The sequence below is a fragment of the Entelurus aequoreus genome, linkage group LG14, assembly GCF_033978785.1.
Source record: "Entelurus aequoreus isolate RoL-2023_Sb linkage group LG14, RoL_Eaeq_v1.1, whole genome shotgun sequence".
NCBI lineage: Eukaryota > Metazoa > Chordata > Actinopteri > Syngnathiformes > Syngnathidae > Entelurus > Entelurus aequoreus.
The window spans coordinates 55,252,245-55,269,960 of NC_084744.1; the positions used below are offsets into that span (position 1 = coordinate 55,252,245).

At 39.9% G+C, this 17,716-nt stretch overlaps 1 long non-coding RNA gene and 1 pseudogene across 1 annotated transcript in view; one reads left to right on the plus strand and one right to left on the minus strand.

The window, feature by feature from the left end:
• Positions 1-16,938, plus strand: part of LOC133665066 (uncharacterized) — a 51,453-nt gene extending 34,515 nt beyond the window's left edge. Inside the window, exon 4 of the long non-coding RNA XR_009828684.1 lies at positions 16,655-16,938. This is a non-coding gene — a long non-coding RNA (uncharacterized LOC133665066). The remainder of the gene's footprint in view (positions 1-16,654) is intronic.
• Positions 1-17,716, minus strand: part of LOC133665064 (metabotropic glycine receptor-like) — a 118,043-nt pseudogene that overhangs the window by 71,363 nt on the left and 28,964 nt on the right.

Consider the following 17,716-nt stretch of genomic DNA (forward strand, 5'->3'; position numbering starts at 1 on the left):
TTTCTTTTAAAAGTAACTTTCAACGATCTTTCGGCAGGTTGACATATGGAAAGTTTGTTAAGATTTTGACTTCTCCATTTAGTCAAGTTTAATGTCCTGAGACGAGATCCTCACAAATTGTTGTTCAGCCTTTTTTTTGTCTTGTTTAGCCTTTATTTTGAAGTGAAAAAAGTCGCAAATGACATCCGTTTTGTTCAATTTAATGTAAGACTGTATTCTTTTTCAAAGTACCTTTCAACGATCTTTTGGCAGGTTGACATATGGAAACTTTGTGAGGATTTTTAATTCTCTATTTAGTCAAGTTTAATGTCCTGAGACGAGATCCTCAGAAATTGTTGTTCAGCCTTTTTTTGTCTTTTTTAGCTTTTATTTTGAAGTGAAAAAAGTCGCAAATGAGATCTTTCTAGACTATGTTCCTTTTAAAAGTACCTTTCAACGATCTTTCGGCAGGTTGACACAGTGAAAAGTGAAAAAAGTCGCAAATTAAATTTCTACATATTGTCCTTCGTAATTTTGACAAAATAATAGAATGGAAAATGACAATATGTTACTGCATATGTCAGCAGCTAAATTAGGAGTCTTTGTTTGTTTACTTACTACTGAAAGAGAAGTTGTCTTTTATGTTCACTATTTTATTTAAGGACAAACTTGCGATAAGAAACATATCTTTAATGTACTCTAAGATTTTTTTGTTAAAATAAAGCCAATAATGACATTTTTTGTGGTTCCCTTTATTTCCCTTTCCCGTTGCTCTCGCATTTTGTTCATTTATTAATAAATACCCCTTTTACCTCACGCTCCGCTTAGATACGGAACATACAGTACTGCAGTGCACAAAAAAATGAATGTTCAATTCTCATGTTACAATGTATTTAAAAAAGTGTTTGCAAAAAAATAGGCTAAATAGAATGCAACATCAAGTATGCTTGTAAAAAGTCAAACAACAACAACAACAAATAAGTGAGCCCAGCTCTTGTGGGAATGGCACTGAAAAACATTTGATAGATAAGACGCTGCCTGAGAGCTAATATTAATATTACTGAACCATAAAGTGCCTCTAAAGCACACAAAGCTCGTCGTCTATCCCCATGCTCGCCACTTTTTCCCTTCTAATCTGTACGCAGAGCACACACGCACATCTGACAGCAAAAGCCCCTCCTTTTTCTTCAGGCACAATGGAAGAGCTATGAATCGGTCGTTTCAGGCGTTCCTGCTCCTTATTCAGGCCTGGGGCTAAAAATACGACATTAATTAAAAATTGCTTGTATCTTTAGATCGTGGCTAATCAACTGTCGGCCCGAAGGGGGGGCCCGAATAACACTGTACACTCGAGTTCAGTTCAAAACTTGGGAGACAAAACCATTCTGCAGTGCTCCTGTTGTATATACAGTACACTTGGACCACTGCAAACTAGGGTTGTACGGTATACTAGTAAATTACCGCGATACTAATGAATCATATTTGGTACTATACCGCCTCTAAAAAGTACCGGCCCCCACCCCCTTTTTTTTTTTTTACGGGCATGACGGCGCGTCGTCGTGACATTGCTGGGTTTGCCTCTGAGTAGCCTCTGATTTACTAATGGTTTCTAATGATGTACAAATTGTTACGATCCGTTGCCCGCATCATAATTTGTTTACATTTTATTTCTCTTGTTGGCTTAGTTCTGTTTCAGCACCCCTGTTTTGTGTCTCCTTAGGAGGGGGGTACTGTTGTGATCCATTGCCCGTATCATAGTTTGTTTACGTTTTATGTCTCTTGTTGGCTTAGTTCTGTTTCAGCACCCCTGTTTTGTGTCTCCTTAGGAGGGGCGTACTGTTATGATCTGTTGCCCGGATCATAGTTTGTTTACGTTTTATGTCTCTTGTTGGCTTAGGTCTGTTTCAGCACCCCTGTTTTGTGTCTCCTTAGGAGGGGGGTACTGTTATGATCTGTTGCCCGGATCATAGTTTGTTTACGTTTTATGTCTCTTGTTGGCTTAGGTCTGTTTCAGCACCCCTGTTTTGTGTCTCCTTAGGTGGGGGGTACTGTTATGATCTGTTGCCCGGATCATAGTTTGTTTACGTTTTATGTCTCTTGTTGGCTTAGGTCTGTTTCAGCACCCCTGTTTTGTGTCTCCTTAGGAGGGGGGGTACTGTTATGATCTGTTGCCCGGATCATAGTTTGTTTACGTTTTATGTCTCTTGTTGGCTTAGGTCTGTTTCAGCACCCCTGTTTTGTGTCTCCTTAGGAGGGGGGTACTGTTATGATCTGTTGCCCGGATCATAGTTTGTTTACGTTTTATGTCTCTTGTTGGCTTAGGTCTGTTTCAGCACCCCTGTTTTGTGTCTCCTTAGGAGGGGGGGTACTGTTATGATCTGTTGCCCGGATCATAGTTTGTTTACGTTTTATGTCTCTTGTTGGCTTAGGTCTGTTTCAGCACCCCTGTTTTGTGTCTCCTTAAGAGGGGGGGTACTGTTATGATCCGTTGCCCGGATCATAGTTTGTTTACATTTTATGTCTCTTGTTGGCTTAGGTCTGTTTCAGCACCCCTGTTTTGTGTCTCCTTAGGAGGGGGGTACTGTTATCATCCGTTGCCCAGATCATATTGTTTACATTTTATGTCTCTTGTTGGCTTAGTTCTGTTTCAGCACCCCTGTTTTGTGTCTCCTTAGGAGGGGGGTACTGTTATGATCCGTTGCCTGGATCATAGTTTGTTTAGGTTTTATGTCTCTTGTTGGCTTAGTTCTGTTTCAGCATCCCTGTTTTGTGTCTCTTTAGGAGGGGGGTACTGTTATGATCCGTTGCCCGGATCATAGTTTCTTTACGTTTTATGTCTCTTGTTGGCTTAGTTCTGTTTCAGCACCCCTGTTTTGTGTCTCCTTAGGAGGGGGGTACTGTTATGATCCGTTGCCCGGATCATAGTTTGTTTACGTTTATGTCTCTTGTTGGCTTAGGTCTGTTTCAGCACCCCTGTTTTGTGTCTCCTTGGTTGCCATGGTTATTTATTGTTTTCACCTGCCTCTGATTAGTGTTGGGGACGCTCACCTTTTCCCGAGCACTAACCAGAGAGCTATTTAGTCCTGCCTTTTCCCGTCACTCTGTCTGGTGCTTTTGTTTGCTTTACCTAACTGCTAACGTTTGTTCCTTGTGTGTCTCGAGCTAAGCCTTGCCTTATGCGTTCCGACTTTGCTATCCCGTTAGCTCCCAGTGCTATAGGCATTCCCTGTGTGTTCGGCACGCTCTCTTTGTGTTCGCTTGTTTTGTTCGTTTTTGTTTTTCGTGAATGATTTATGAGAATAAATCATCTCCTGCCTGCACGCTGTCTCCGGAGTCCCGTCTACACTCGTGGAAGAACAATGACCACGTTACAAAAATGTGTAGAATAAATATTAAATTTGAACATTTCTGTCAACAAAGATTTGCTTCAGCCTGCGACACATAGCCATTTTGATAGTAGGCTAATATAGACACTTAACGTCATGTGTTGCCTTCATTTTAACACTTAAATACGGCTTTTCATTTTTTGCGGCTCCAGGCTGATTAGTTCTTGGTATTTTTGGTCCAATATGGCTCTTTCAACGTTTTGGGTTGCCGACCCCTGGTATAACGCATCATAGCCAAAAAAATTAGCGATAATAAGTGAAAAGCAAAAGTCTCTGGAGAGTTGTATTGCAAAGGGAAAAGGGCCAGGGCTCCCACTCAGCGATTTGGTGAGTTGGCCGGCCCGTGAAAACAATGCCTGCATTAAACCGGTCCCTGGTGCCAAAAAAGGCTGGAGACCCCTACTTTAGATGCAGAGGAGCTTTTAATCCTTAACTCTGCAGCCCTGGGCTCTCACTGTGCCTGGCTGTCTTGTTGATGTTGAGTGCAAAAAAATTTTTTTTAAAGAGAAACCTGCAGGGACAAAATTCTTTCCCCGGTGCAGAATGACTTCAAATCCCTGAAATGTTTTTGGCAGCGCATTTTGGGCAGTTTGTCCAAGTAGCGTTACCGTTTAGTGACAGATGCTAAACATGTTGGCTCTCTCCTATATACATTTTTACTACCAAAAAAATACATGACGGAACAGATGACCGACAGAAAGTATTATGCACCCATTTTTTTTGTACGGAAGGAAGCACAAGTAATAACACAAAAGGAGTAATAGGTTACGTATTTGTTAGAAAAACAGAATTGTGTTCCATCTGACTTAAAAATGCTGTTAAGTTGGACAGCGGAGTTTAAACAACGCCAAAGCGTCAAATCAGAAGTAGAGATGTCCGATAATATCGGAATGCCGATATTATCGGCCGATAAATGCTTTAAAATGTAATATCGGACATTATCGGTATCGGTTTCAAAAAGTAAAATGCATGACTTTTTAAAACGCCGCTGTGTACACGGACGTAGGGAGAAGTACAGAGTGCCAATAAACCTTAAAGGCACTGCCTTTGCGTGCCGGCCCAGTCACATAATATCTACGGCTTTTCACACACACAAGTGAATGCCATGCATACTTGGTCAACAGCCATACAGGTCACACTGAAGGTGGTGGTATAAACAACTTTAACACTGTTACAAATCTGCGCCACACTGTGAACAAGAATGACAAACACATTTCGGGAGAACATCCGCACCGTAACACAACATAAACAGAACAAATACCCAGAAGCCCTTGCAGCTCTAACTCTTCCGGGACGCTACAATTTACACACCCCGCTACCACCAAACCCCGCCCTCCTCACTTTGTGACTTCAATAATAAATATGGCACCTTTTTCCATAACTGGAGTTGAAGTTGTTCTCTTATTTTGGGAAAACTTTGTTTTTGATTGATTGATTGAAACTTGTATTAGTAGATTGCACAGTACAGTACATATTCCGTACAATTGACCACTAAATGGTAACACCCGAATAAGTTTTTCAACTTGTTTAAGTCGGGGTCCACGTTCATCAATTCATCGTAAAGTTACATTGTTTAATGCATCCAGCGGGGCATCACAACAAAATTAGGCATAATAATGTGTTAATTCCACGACTGTATATATCGGTATCGGTTGATATCGGAATCGGTAATTAAGAGTTGGACAATATCGGACATCGGCAAAAAAGCCATTATCGGACATCTCTAATTATAATTACACCCAAGTTTGGGGCGATTTGGACAAGGTGTGTGTGGGGTTGAACAAATCTGTCCGACTGATGTTTAATATGCTGTTGTCATGATCCGTGGTCCGGATCATGTTTTTGTTATGTTCTGTTAGTTTTGGACTCTTTTAGTTCCTGTTTGACACCAGAGTTTGTTTTAGTTACCATGGCAACTTATGATTTTCACCTGCCGCTTGTGTTGGGATGCTCACCTGGCTCTAATCAAGAGACCATTATTCAAGCCTGTCTTTGCCAGTCAGTCGTCCTGGCGTCATTCTGTCACGACGGGGTTTGTTCTCCCGGGATGCAAACGGACTATTCCGGACAAGGCTTGCAGGTAGGAACGTATTTATTTTCTCAATGAATCCTACACATCACAAAGACCGGAACCAAACAAAAGAAAAGCGTGCCGTTCACACGGGAAGCTAACGAACAAAAAAAAACTTAACGCAGGAAACATAGAAGCTAAACACTTAACATGGACTATGGCATGGAACAAACAAGACTTACTGTGGCATGAAACAACTAACACTTACGTGGACACGGCATGAATCGAACAACTAGCATAAACTTGGAATTGGACATGAAAACGAGCAATGACGCCAGGACGACTGACTGGCAAAGACAGGCTTAAAGGCCTACTGAAAGCCACTACTACCGACCACGCATATATCAATGATGAAATATTAACATTGCAACACATGCCAATACGGCCGGGTTAACTTATAAAGTGCAATTTTAAATTTCCCGCTAAACTTCCGGTTGAAAACGTCTATGTATGATGACGTATGCGCGTGACGTCGATGGTTGAAACAAACGGAAGTATTGGGACACAACAAACAGCTCTCTTTTCATTGCAAAATTCCACAGTATTCTGGACATCTGTGTTGGTGAATCTTTTGCAATTTGTTTAATGAACAATGAAGACTGCAAAGAAGAAAGCTGTAGGTGGGATCTGTGTATTAGCGGCTGGCTGCAGCAACACAACCAGGAGGACTTTGACTTGGATAGCAGACGCGCTATCCGACGCTAGCCGCCGACAGCATCTATGATCGGGTGAAGTCCTTCGTCGCTCCGTCGATCGCTGGAACGCAGGTGAGCACGGGTGTTGATGAGGGCTGGCTGGCGTAGGTGGATAGCTAATGTTTTTAGCATAGCTCTGTGAGGTCCCGTTGCTAAGTTAGCTTCAATGGCGCCGTTAGCAACAGCATTGTTAAGCTTCGCCAGGCTGGAAAGGATTAACCGTGTAGTTACAGGTCCATGGTTTAATAGTATTGTTGATTTTCTGTCTATCCTTCCAGTCAGGGGTTTATTTATTTTGTTTCTATGTGCAGTTAAGCCCGATGCTATCACGTTAGCTCCGTAGCTAAAGTGCTTCGCCGATGTATTGTCCTGGAGTTAAAAGTCACTGTGAATGTCCATTTCACGTTCTCGACTCTCATTTTCAAGAGAATATAGTATCCGAGGTGGTTTAAAATACAAATCCGTGATCCACAATAGAAAAAGGAGAGAGTGTGGAATCCAATGAGCCAGCTTGTACCTAAGTTACGGTTAGAGCGAAAAAAGATGCGTCCTGCACTGCACTCTAGTCCTTCACTCTCACGTTCCTCATCCACAAATCTTTCATCCCGGCTCAAATTAATGGGGTAATCGTCGCTTTCTCGGTCCAAATCGCTCTCGCTGCTGGTGTAAACAATGTGCAGATGTGAGGAGCCCTTCAACCTGTGACGTCACGCTACTTCCGGTACAGGCAAGGCTTTTCTTATCAGCGACCAAAAGTTGCGAACTTTATCTTTGATGTTCTCTACTAAATCCTTTCAGCAAAAATATGGCAATATCGCGAAATGATCAAGTATGACACATAGAATGGATCTGCTATCCCCGTTTGAATAAGAAAATCTCATTTCAGTAGGCCTTTAACATGGACTATGGCATGGAACAAACAAGACTTACTGTGGCATGAAACAACTAACACTAGCATAAACTTGGAATCGGACATGAAAACGAGCAATGACGCCCGGACGACTGACTGGCAAAGACAGGTTTAAATAATGGTCTCTTGATTAGAGCCAGGTGAGCATCCCAACACAAGCGGCAGGTGAAAATCATAAGTTGCCATGCTAACTAAAACAAACTCAGGTGTCAAACAGGATCTAAAAGAGTCCAAAACTAACAGAACATAACAAAAACAGCTGTAACCAAAAAATGTATAATTTGGTACAAATATTACAAAGCAATATCATTGTAAAACCTCTCACACAAACCCTTTAAAAATGTTGACAGTCCGACCTAAAAATAAGTCTTCCTCAAAATCTAACATGGTGGCTCCTTCTCTTTGGCTTGTGTTTTACACCTGTCTCGCTTTCCTCACCGCCCAGCAGTGTGATAAAAAAGCTGTGAACAAGACGCCAAGATGGGCGCCGGCAGAAGCCAGAGAATGAGAAAGCACTCTCTTGTCCCGCAGAACCTATAAATACACTCGACGCATTAAAACCCTAAAAGCATTACAATCGCCGTGTCGCTTGAGTTAAGGCAGCTGTTCAACAAGACAACCCACCACTGGAATGAAGATCGAGAGGAACAGACTCTACCGTTTATTTTCATATTTCCGCGGCAGAAATTGTTTTTTAAAAAGTGAGAACAATCAATCATGAAGTCCTACGATCTCCAAATACTCAAAATTGTTTAGAGTCATACTTATCAAGTCGTATTCTGACAGGCATGTGATTTTTCCGTCTAAAGTCGGAATTCCGTCTTTTTTAATCTCGGGGGGAAAAAAATAATGATCTCCCGTTTTTCCGTTTTTTTTCCCGACCCTAAATCAAGATTCGAGACGTAGTTTATATTACGCCGTAGTTGATTGGTCGATATGTTCCTCGTGACCAATCAGGACATCTGTTATGAATGATGACGTTAATAACGTCATCATTCATAAAGGTTATTACGGCCATTTTCCATATGTAAACGATGTCGGTTCTCGAGAGAAAGGACGCTTTACGAGTAAAAGAAATTGATAAACATGTCAAAAATAAGTTTCGATGGGACTGGATGGAAAGGGAAATCACTGATACTGTTGTGAAGAAGAAAGTTACGACTTTGTTCGGTGATTTTATTCGGAAAATCGATCGTCCCGGAAAGGTTTTGTGCATGTGGTGTCATGATAATATTGACTATGGATCACGAGGTTTCAAGGCTTTGGAAGTACATGCGAAACGCCAAAAACATATGAAACAACTTGAAGCAAGGAAAACCAACTTTTCACTAGCTGGTACTTTTGGATGTCAACCGAAAGTGAGCAAACCTTACGGACTTCATCTTTTGTTTACATCGACAACTGCCGTAGACATCGAGAGGAAAGATCCACCCACTTCAGTTGCAGACAGGGTTGTTAATAATGAGGTAAGCTAAAAAATATTTGCTTGCGAAATACGTATGTTTGTTTTAAATATTAACCAATTATTGCTTAGCCAAATATAAATGGGTTTATCTAAAAATAAAAAGCCACGTGAAAATATATTATGAAATTACAGAAATTCAAAGAGTCGCATTATTGATTCCAGTTAACAATTTATTTGAAATAAATTTGCATATAATACTATTTTGTAATATTAAGTTCTTATGTAGTCTGTTGAAACTATTGTCAGTGGTGTAACAATCTTGAAGGTAAATATTTTCACACTTGTTTCATGCAATATGTCAGTGTCCTCACATTATTATTATTTCCTATTTTCAAATATGAGTAAACAATACCAAACATGTTTAATTATTTTCATAAATGTATATCCTATTTTGGCGAAAAGACTGAAATGTTTACATTACATTACATTACATGAACTGAAGTAATGTAGTAATACTGTAAATAAACTGTAGATAATAACACTGATCGATGTGACACCTGTGAATGTGAAATGAACACAAGATGTAAATATTAGTGACTAAATACTGTTGGGACTGAACCATACACAGTGATTCATTAGGATCATTGGGTTATGTATGTTCTATTAATGATGTTTTCATATCTTTAAACACTAAAATATTTTCTTCAAATGGTGCTGTCTTTGTTAATTTTAGCATGTTAAATTGGGGAAAAACCAGGAGCTTCGGGGGGCGTTGCCCCTCTTGACCCCCCACCAGGGGGGGCAAGGGGGGCAACGCCCCCAGACCCCCGGAAGTTTTTTCAGTCTTTTTCATTGCGGTCAAATCACATGCCTTATTCTGAGTACGCATTCACAACAAACTTATCATCTCGAAACGCTCTTAGCGAGAATTTGATTTGTGTCTGTTTCCTGTGCGTAAACGAATAAAACAACAACACAAAGCAAGACTAATGCCGTAAATGTAAGCTTCTATAACCCTTTCAGCTCTGCCATTGGCTCTTTTCTGCAGGGTCGTACTTTGTGATGCTTATGAGCTCAGAGAACCGAACTCAATTGGACATACAGTCATGGTCAAAAGTTGACATACACTTGTAAAGAACATAATGTCATGGCTGTCTTGAGTTTCCAATCATTTCTACAACTCCTATTTTTTTTTGTGATAGAGTGATTGGAGCACATACTTGTTAGTCACAAAAAACATTCATGAAGTTTGGTTCTTTCATGAATTTATTATGGGTCTACTGAAAATGTAAACATATCTGCTGGGTCAAAAGTATACATACAGCAATGTTAATATTTGCTTACATGTCCCTTGGCAAGTTTCACTGCAATAAGGCGCTTTCCACATCAATGTGGAATGCGCTCCCAACAGGTATAAAAGAAAGGGCATCTCTATCCTCCTTCAAAACCGCAATAAAAGTTCACCTCCAGGCAGCTACAACCCTAAACTAACACTCTCCCCGAATTGCTAATAATCAAATGTAAACAATCAAATGCAGATACTTTTTCTTATGCCTTCTGATCTCTCTATCTCTCTCTATGTCTCTCTCTCTATGTCCACTGCTTGCTGTACATATCCTACCAAGTCAGACCTACACTGTTCCAATGTCCATTTCTCTGTTCTCAATTGTTGATGACTGATGATAACAACCAAACCTAACCCCCCTCCACACCCCGGATTGTAAATAATCTAAATAACTCAATGTGATTATCTTGTGTGATGACTGTATTATGATGATAGTATATATCTGATAGTATATATCTGTATCATGAATCAATTTAAGTGGACCCCGACTTAAACAAGTTGAAAAACTTATTCGGGTGTTAACATTTTGTGGTCAATTGTACGGAATATGTACTTCACTGTGCAACCTACTAATAAAAGTCTCAATCAATCAATCAATCAATGGTAGCCATCCACAAGCTTCTGGTTGAATTTTTGACCACTCCTCTTGACAAAATTGGTGCAGTTCAGCTAAATGTGTTGGTTTTCTGACATGGACTTGTTTCTTCAGCATTGTCCACACATTTAAGTCAGGACTTTGGGAAGGCCATTCTAAAACCTTCATTCTAGCCTGATTTAGCCTTTCCTTTACCACTTTTGACGTGTGTTTGGGGTCATTGTCCTGTTGGAACACCCAACTGCGCCCAAGACCCAACCTCCGGGCTGATGATTTTAGGTTGTCCTGAAGAATTTAGAGGTAATCCTCTTTTTCATTGTCCCATTTACTCTCTCTCCCATTTACTTTTTTGTGATAGAGTGATTGGAGCACATACTTGTTGGTCAGAAAAAAACATTCGTGAAGTTTGCTTCTTTTATGAATTTATTATGGGTCTACTGAAAATGTGAGCAAATCTGCTGGGTCAAAAGTATACATACAGCAATGTTAATATTTGCTTACATGTCCCTTGGCAAGTTTCACTGCAATAAGGCGCTTCTGGTGGAATTTTTGACCACTCTGTACAGTACATCTAAATTTGTTGGTTTCCTGACATGGACTTGTTTCTTCAGCATTGTCCACGGGCTGATGATTTTAGGTTGTCCTGAAGAACTTGAAGGTAATCCTCCTTTTTCATTGTCCTATTTACTCTCTGTAAAGCACCAGTTCCATTGGCAGCAAAACAGGCCCAGAGCATAATACTACCACCACCATGCTTGACCACCGGAACTTTCCTCTAGAACAGGGGTGTTCAAAGTGCGGCCCGGGGGCCATTTGCGGCCCGCAGTAATTGTTTACCGGCCCGCCACACATTCTGCAAAAATTGCAAAATGGATAATATTGCAAAAATTTAAAAAAAACATTTTAAAAAAGTGGAATGAGGTGAAATCTAACAAGAAAAAGTTGCAATGTTGACACAAAGCTGCCATGCAGGCCAATTTTTTTCTTTTGTCTTTGTTTATTTTTCTTTTTTTTGCCATCGCTAAAAAAAAAGACTAATAATCTATGTTATAATGAATTATTACTTAAAAAATATATTAAAATGTTTTATGTGGAAAAAATATTGCATATATTGTGTGGTTCCCATAAAAAAACATCAAAGTTTTATTTGACAAAAGAGAATAATACAAACAAAATAATAGTTCAAACGTAAAATCGACAGATATATCTGAAGTTGATCTCGTAATTTAAGTGTTAAAAGTTAAAAAAAAACTAATAAAAATGTATCACTTTATGAGTGGGGGACCTTTTGGATCCCAAATATATTTAGTAGGATTTTATTTAACATTTCACTGTGATTACTCAAAAATATTAAAAAAATTAAATTAATGGTGTCCTGCATTATTGATCTTTTAGGGCTCTAATTACTAAATACTGCATATTTCAGTTGTCTTTCTGTCAAAGTTGTCTTTGACAGAAAAGGCATAAAACCTTTTTTTTTTTTTACTTCATATCAACCTGAAGTTGATGTAGAGATTTACTGTAAGCGTTAAATAAAAAATAATAATAATTTGACTTATTTTTTACATTTTAATGACTGAGACCCTTTATGGTCCCCGGGAGCCCTAAATGTTAAAAAAAATAAATCCATATATTTTGTTAAGGTTTGAAAGTGAAAAATATCAAAATGGCCCCCGCATGCTTAAATTTTTCTGTGTGGCCCTCAGTGGAAAAAGTTTGGACACCCCTGCTCTAGAAGGTCTTATCTTTGTCCATGTGACGTCAGATGAAACAAAATTTGAGCTGTTTGGCCACAATACCCGGCAGTATGTTTGGAGGAGAAAAGGTGAGGCCTTTAATCCCTGGAACACCATCCCTACTGTCAATCAAGTCCATGTCAGAAAAACAACAAAGTGTTCTCTTTAAAAGAACTAGGTAGGTGGTCCCAAGAACCCCCGCGTGGATTCGAGCATGAAGCCCCACTCAAATTACGTCGCCAACGTGCCGCGGTCTTGACAAGCGGCCACATTTTTGCCGCAGCAGCCTCTGAGCTGCAGGCAACAGATTAAGGAGTGATTGGTGCCTCCCTATGGAAAACGAATCCTCCTTGACGATTGTCGCTCTCTCTGCTGTCACGTCTTATCTCTCCTTGTGCTGTCTGACTTCCATACATCCTCGTCCTTCCACTCTCCTTTCCATGCTTCACGCTGCAACGCATGAGTCATCAGCATAATTAAAGATTGAAGAATGGACGCATACACGCCCCAAATGTAACAGTTATTCTTAGATTGCTGGCAAAAATCTTCTCAAAAATAGCTTTTTTTTATTTTGCACGTCAGTTGACCTCGATGGAGCTCATCTTACAAAAGAACCAATTAACACTTAATCCTGTTATGTCGTATTTTTGGGACCGTAAGGCGCACCGGATTATAAGGCGCACTGCTGATGAGCGGGTTTATTCATTAAAAAAAACCGCCAGATAATGTCTCCTATGTGTCAATTTGGGGTCCATATAGACACACCTTGATAATACCTGTATATCGAAGCACGGTGCGTCTGACTATGGTAACTGTAATGTTCCGACAATTCACCAAATGGTGCGGCTTCGTAGCTTACCAAAGGCGTACTAAAACATTTTGAATTTTTTTTTTTGAGCACCGTGTGTAATGTCCTATATTGTCAATGTAACATCAACGTTTTGGTCTTGCTTGCCAACAGGTACTTGCTAGCATCATTTACAACCCGCAGTCCACACGTATTTCTTATGTGTGACTGCCATCTACTGGTCACACTTCTCATTTTACCATGAATAAAATAGTTTCGAAGCTAGTAAGCACAACCAGAAATAATACCTACACAAGGTGTGTGTTATAAGGCGCACTGCCGATGAGCGGGTCTATTCAGGTCTATTTTCATACAAAAGGCGCACCGGATTATAAAGCGCATTAAAGGGGTCATATTATGATTTTTTTTCTACATTTAAAACACTTCCTCGTGGTCTACATAACATGTGATGGTGGTTCTTTGGTCAAAATGTTGCATATATTATGTTTCACAGACCAACTTTAGGATAGACAAAAAAAAGTAGCTTATGGACTACAATATTCGGGACTTATGCAGATCCCAAATACAGAACAGCGGCAACCAACAGATAGGAAAAGTTGGTTTTGCATAATAGGTATAAAAAAAATCCAGCCAGATAATATGTCTCTTATGTGTCATTTTGGGGTCCTTATAGACACACCTTGATAATACCTGTATATTGAAGCACGGTGCGTCTGACTATGGTAACTGTAATGTTCCGACAATCCACCAAATGGTGCGGCTATGTAGCTTACCAAAGTCGTACTAAAACATTTTGACATTTTTTTTTAGCACCGTGTGTAATGTCCTATATTCTCAATGTAACATCAACGTTTTGGTCTTGCTTGCCTACGGGTACTTGCTAGTGTCATTTATTGAACAGGCGTCAACCCGCAGTCCACACGTGTCTCTTATGTGTGACTGCCATCTACTGGTCACACTTCTCATTTTACCATGAACCTAATAAAATTGTTTCGAAGCTAGTAAGCACAACCAGAAATAATACCTACACAAGGCGCACCGGGTTATAAGGCGCATTGAAGGGGTCATATTATGATTTTTTTTTCTACATTTAAAACACTTCCTTGTGGTCTACATAACATGTAATGGTGGTTATTTGGTCAATATGTTGCATAGATTATGTTTCACAAACCATCTTTAGGATAAAGGAAAATAAGTAGCTTATGGACTACAATTTTCAGGACTTATGCAGATCCCAAATACAGAACAGCAGCAACCAACAGGTAGAAAAAGTTGGTTTTGTATAATAGGTATAAAAAAAAGGCAGATAATATGTCTCCTATGTGTCATTTTGGGGTCCTTATAGACACACCTTGATAATACCTGTATATTGAACCACTGTGCGTCTGACTATGGTAACCGTCATGTTCCAACAATCCACCAAATGGTGCGGCTTCGTAGCTTACCAAAGTCGTACTAAAACATTTTGACATTTTTTTTGAGCACCGTGTGTAATGTCCTATATTCTCAATGTAACATCAACGTTTTGGTCTTGCTTGCCAACAGGTACTTGCTAGCGTCATTTATTGAACAGGCGTCAACCCGCAGTCCACACGTGTCTCTTATGTGTGACTGCCATCTACTGGTCACACTTCTCATTTTACCATGAACCAAATAAAATTGTTTCGAAGCTAGTAAGCACAACCAGAAATAATACCTACACAAGGAGCACCGGGTTATAAGGCGCACTGTAGATGAGCGGGTCTATTCAGGTCTATTTTTATACAAAAGGCGCACCGGATTATAAAGCGCATTGAAGGGGTCATATTATGATTTTTTTCCTACATTTAAAACACTTCCTTGTGGTCTACATAACATGTGATGGTGGTTCTTTGGTCAAAATGTTGCATATATTATGTTTCACAGACCAACTTTAAGGTAGACAAAAAAAGTAGCTTATGGACTACAATATTCGGGACTTATGCAGATCCCAAATACAGAACAGCAGCAACCAACAGGTAGGAAAATTGGTTTTGCATAATACGTATAAAAAAACCCCCGCCAGATAATATGTCTCCTATGTGTCATTTTGGGGTCCATATAGACACACCTTGATAATACCTGTATATTGAAGCACGGTACGTCTGACTATGGTAACCGTAATGTTCCGACAATCCACCAAATGGTGCGGCTTCGTAGCTTACCAAAGTCGTACTAAAACATTTAGAATTTGTTTTTTGAGCACCGTGTGTAATGTCCTATATTCTCAATGTAACATCAACGTTTTGGTCTTGCTTGCCAACAGGTACTTGCTAGCATCATTTACAACCCGCAGTCCACACGTATTTCTTATGTGTGACTGCCATCTACTGGTCACACTTCTCATTTTACCATGAACCAAATAAAATTGTTTCGAAGCTAGTAAGCACAACCAGATATAATACCTACACAAGGTGCACCGGGTTATAAGGCGCATTGAAGGGGTCATATTAGGATTTTTTTCTACATTTAAAACACTTTCTTGTGGTCTACATAACATGTGATGGTGGTTCTTTGGTCAAAATGTTGCATAGATTATGTTTCACAGACCAACTTTAGGATAGACAAAAAAAAGTAGCTTATGGACTACAATATTCGGGACTTATGCAGATCCCAAATACAGAACAGCAGCAACCAACAGGTAAGAAAATTTGGTTTTGCATAATAGGTATATAAAAAAAAAAACGCCAGATAATATGTCTCTTATGTGTCATTTTGGGGTCCTTATAGACACACCTTGATAATACCTGTATATTGAAGCACGGTGCGTCTGACTATGGTAACCATAATGTTCCAAATGGTGCGGCGTCGTAGCTTACCAAAGTAGTATTAAAACATTTTAAAAAAAAATTTGAGCACCGTGTGTAATGTCCTATATTCTCAATGTACCAACAACGTTTTGGTCTTGTTTGCCTACAGGTACTTGCTAGCGTCACTTATTGAACAGGCGTCAACACGCGGTCCACACGTATCTCATGTAATGGTGGTTCTTTGGTCAAAATGTTGCATAGATTGTTTTACAGACCATCTTTAGGCTCCTTTCTGACCGTCTCTTCAGGATGCACCGTCTAATTTACGTGCCTCCACCATGACAGCATCTTCTCCCTGTCATCTTTGTTGTACCGTTAGTTTTTAGCGCTTAAATAGCGAGTCTACTGACAGATATAAGTTAGAACTCTACGCTACTTTGTATTAGAAATGGCAACAGCGGAGGATACAAGAGGATATAGAAAAAGAAGGAGCTTATGGACGACAATTTTCGGGACTTATGCAGATCCCAAATACAGAACAGCAGCAACCAACAGGTAGGAAAAGTTGGTTTTGCATAATAGGTATAAAAAAAAAACGGCAGATAATGTCTCCTATGTGTCATTTTGGGGTCCTTATAGACACACCTTGATAATACCTGTATATTGAAGCACAGTACGTCTGACTACTGTGCTCGTAATCCTCCGACAATCCATTTTGACAGATTTTTGAGCACCGTGTGTAATGTCCTATATTCTCAATGAAACCTCAATGTTTTGGTCTTGCTTGCCTACGGGTACTTGCTCGCGTCATTTATTGAACAGGCGTCAACCCGCAGTCCACACGTGTCTGTTATGTGTGACTGGTCACACTTATCATTACATCTTGTACCAAATAAAATTGGTTCGAAGATCATAAGCACAACCAGAAATACTAATTTTCTACCTTTCCTGTTTAGGGTCACGGGTGAGCCGGAGCCTATCCCAGCTGACGTTCCTGCAAGAGGCGGTATACACCCTGAACTGGTCAGCAGTCAATCCCAGGGCACATTTAGACAACATATTCACACCGTTTGACAATTTAGAAATATACCTAAAATGCATGCTTTGGACTATAAACCAGAATTAGTTAAATTGCAGTAAACACAAACAGGAGTGAACCAGGCATGTTAACCCATGCTTACATCTCATTGTGCAACATGTGAATGTTTTAAGGGGAACTACAAAACCCAAAACCAGTGAAGTCGGCACGTTGTGTAAATGGTAAATAAAAACAAAATACAATGATTTGCAAATCCTTTTCAACTTATACTCAATTGAATAGACTGCAAAGACAAGATATTTAATGTTCGAACTGAGAAACTTTATTTTTTGCAAATATCCACTCATTTTGAATTTGATGCCTGAAAACACGTTTCAAAAAAGCTGGCACGAGTGGCAAAAAAGACTGATAAAGTTGAGGAACGCTCATCAAACACTTATTTGGAACATCCCACAGGTGAACAGGCAAATTGGGAACAGGTGGGTGCCATGATTGGGTATAAAAGCAGCTTCCATGAAATGCTCAGTCATTCACAAACAAGGATGGGGCGAGGGTCACCACTTTGTGAAACAAATGCGTTAGAACAATTTCTCAACAAGCTATTGCAAGGTATTTCACCATCTACGGTCCGTAATATCATCAAAAGGTTCAATGAATCTGGAGAAATCACTGCACATAAGCGATGATATTATGGACCTTCGATCCCTCAGGCGGTACTGCATCAACAAGCGACATCAGTGTGTAAAGGATATCACCACATGGGCTCAGGAAACACTTAAAAAAAACACTGTCAGTAACTACAGTTAAAAAAAAACACTGTCAGTAACTACAGTTTGGTCGCTACATCTGTAAGTGCAAGTTAAAACTCTACTATGCAAAGCCAAAGCCATTTATCAACAAACACCCAGAAACGCCGCCGGCTTCGCTGGGCCCGAGCTCATCTAAGATGGACTGATGCAAAGTGGAAAAGTGTTCTGTG